Genomic DNA, 3,468 nt, shown 5'->3' with positions numbered 1-3,468 from the left:
GGGGAGAGATCCGTCCCTTCCTGATGGGTTTGACTTGCCCCCAGGTACCACCAAAGTGCCCCCCAGAAGCTGGCACCCTTCTCCACAGAACCATTTATCTTTGGACAGTACTGTGCTGGGGACACGAGAATTCACTGCTAAACCCATGGGGGGGGGGGGGCCTCAGGGAAAACGGAGAGATCCGTCCCTTCCTGATGGGTTTGACTTGCCCCCAGGTACCACCAAAGTGCCCCCCAGAAGCTGGCACCCTTCTCCACAGAACCATTTATCTTTGGACAGTACTGTGCTGGGGACACGAGAATTCACTGCGCTAAACCCAATCTTTCTTGTCCATCTCTTCTCCAGTATGACATGAATGGGGCCAACCCCATACCCTCCTCTCATTACTCAGTCACTATCCAAAATTCTTACAAGCAAATGCCTAGGCAAACACAGAGCGCTCAGGAGCGAGAACCGTTTTCAGGCATAGCGCCATCTAAATATAGGTTTAGAAAAAAATAGTTCTTAGTGTAATCATTCTACTAAAAAATAAATCCAAACACATTATTCAATGAAATAAGATATTTCAACCCAACATATCTGAATTCGGGTGTTTCCACTGCATTCAGGCTTTCCAAAAGGAGCAATGGTGTGTGGGTAGATGAAAAAACCTGCACACTGTACTATTGTGCATTAAAAGTGATAGAAAACAAGGAAGCTGGGGTTGGGGACAGATCACTTCCAGCATATGCAACTTTGCAACCAGAACGCAACTTTGCAACCAGAACATTAACATCAACAATAACTGTCACCCGGGGTGTGGACTTGGACCACACAGGAGTCTACCACAGTGAATGAAAAATGCACAGGAGCCACAGGGAGGAAATGCTGGTGACACCTCACTTAGAGCACAGCTTGGAAGCATTGCAAAATGCCCCTGGAAGTGGGCTCCTGAGCCCGCAGGCTGCTTGCATGGTGGGCAGTGTGAGTTCAGGTGGTGTCTGTCAAGCCCAGAGGAACCCATCCACAGCAGGGTCACAGGCCAACAGGTTTCCTCACGCGTGCCCTGTGCAGAGAGGCAGATTTCCCCAGCCCATCTTTTACAGAGAACAAAATCACTTCACGTGTGGGGGAATCTGCAGTTCATCTCACTGTGCACAGAACCAAAGGCCTGGGCTTCTGTTTCTGCATCTCACCCTATGCTACTCCAGTGGCCAATTACCCCCATATCTCTAGGCCCAAGGAACAGGAATCAGCAAACTTATTCTATGAAGGGTTAGATAGGTAAGGGTTTTCGCCTTTGAGAGTCATATGATCTCTGTCGTAACTACTCAACTGGACTGTTGTAGGCCGGCAGGCACCAGAGACAGTATGTGAACACTGAGCCTGGCTGGTTCCCATCACAGAGGACAACAGCAGGAGGCAGGCAGGGGCTGGCTCCCAGGCTGCAGACCCCTGACCCCAACCCAGAACAGCACCAGTTTCTGTGTTTATGTTCTCTACCTCTGAGCTGCGGGCTGCCTCTTTGCTTTCTCTGTCTCTGAAGGATGTCCCCTATTTCTTATGAACTTAACTAGAGGCCTGGTGCATGAATTTGTACACGGGTGGGGTCCCTCATTGAATTATATACTTTAAGTGGGTAAATTGTATGGTGTTTGAAAAGAAAATCAAGATACATTGTATAGGTGAAGGTCAGGGAGTAGCGACAGATAAATACATATAGAATGACCCTCCCTATCTACAAAAAGAATGCAAATTTCTGGAAGGACATATAAGGAGCTGTTGGCAACTGTTACTTTTGGGTAATTGGAATGAGAAGTTTGGTGGAGTGGTGATTAGGGAAGTTTTACTTTTTCCTTTATACCCTTCTATACTGTTTTAATGTTTATCACAAGCCAGTATTACTTTTATAATAATGATTTTTAAATCTGAATTTTTATAGGGTGCAATGTATCCAGACAGGGGGGATGTAAGCCTTCCAAACCTGCATCAACTGTCCTCTGTGATGGGCAACAACCAGCAGGGGTATGAGGCAGATTGGGGTCAGTTGATAAAGGTTTTTTGACTCAATGAATGGATGGGTGATCTGTATGAATTTTGCCTTTGCCTATGGCCAACAATTATCTATAGCTATCCTGAGTAAAAAGAAATAGACAAGGTAGAAATAGACATAGTTTAAAATAAATTCTTTCTCTTCCTAAAGCATGCTCAGAATTTGGCTGAGGAGATAAAATGTCTCACACATTTAAGAAAAAAAAATACAAGAAAAAAAGGTAGTAGCTATGAGAGAAGTACAGAGCAGATGCCTCTTGTCCTACTTTCTTCCCTGACGGGTTGTGATCCGACCCCTCCTCAGCTGGTATCTTCATCCCTCCTGTCTCTTTCCACCGAAAAGAGAAGGAACCAGGAAGTGAAGGGAACAGAGCGGGTCTGAATGGACCCAAAGGTTTGTAGAGTAGAGGGAGTTTTGTAGCAGACTTCTAGTGTGGCGTATGAGCCTGAAATTAAAACCTGAAATCCACGCATTGCAGAAGACTTCTGTGGTTGAGCATGACCACGATTATCCTCAGAAAACATCTCTATGGAGAAATGGAAAATCTTCTAGTCCTCTACACAGGGTTAGAGAAAGGAAATGAATAACCTGTGGGCAGGCACAGAAATAAAAAAGGTGGTAGAATATTATGCAGCAAGGATGGTGGGACCCAGAACTCAAACCTTAGGCATGGATGCTGGTTTTAAGTGGCATGGCTGGTTGAGAGGTCTTACAAGGTAGCAGGTGTTTTTTCTGGGTGATAATGGGGCCTTTCCAGGGGGGAAGATAAATTTCTGGGAGCCCTTTTGTTCCAACCTGGTGCTGCTGACCAACCACTGTCACCTCCTTGGTCTGTGCCATGAGGAAGGGAAATAATACCACTACCCTTTCAGGCTTATTAAAGCTAGAGAGCAGTACCTATTGGTATCTGTGAGTTTCACTTCCATCATCCTCTAACCTAGCCCCCTCCTTCCCAGATGCCAGCCTATGGACCCTCGAATAACAGCCTACGTTGTTTGAACTTTATCGTGTCGACATTATGAAATAGTGAAAGCTTTGTTGGGCATAGGAGCAAAGTGCTCTGGAAGGCTAATATGAGAACAGGGTACAAGTTGGATGGTATCCGGGGAAAGGGGGTTTGGGGAAGCCATTTATGGTTATTTAGAATAAATCAGGTGTGAGGTGAAGTGAAAGTGGGTATCAGTGGAGTCTCTGATCCTTGTCACTTAAGGAGGAAAACTGAACTCTGGACTCATTTATTCCTTTCCCTCTTGCAAAGTTCCCCTAGACCAGCGGTTCTCAACCTGTGGGTCGCGACCCCTTTGGCGATCGAACAACCCTTTCACAGGGGTCTCCTAAGACCATCCTGCATATCAAATATTTACATTACGATTCATAACAGTAGCAACATTACAGTTATGAAGTAGCAACGAAAATAATTTTATGGTTGGGTCACA

Source organism: Myotis davidii, unplaced genomic scaffold, assembly GCF_000327345.1.
Source record: "Myotis davidii unplaced genomic scaffold, ASM32734v1 scaffold433, whole genome shotgun sequence".
In the NCBI taxonomy this organism is placed as follows: Eukaryota; Metazoa; Chordata; class Mammalia; order Chiroptera; family Vespertilionidae; genus Myotis; species Myotis davidii.
This window is presented reverse-complemented; position numbering follows the sequence as displayed.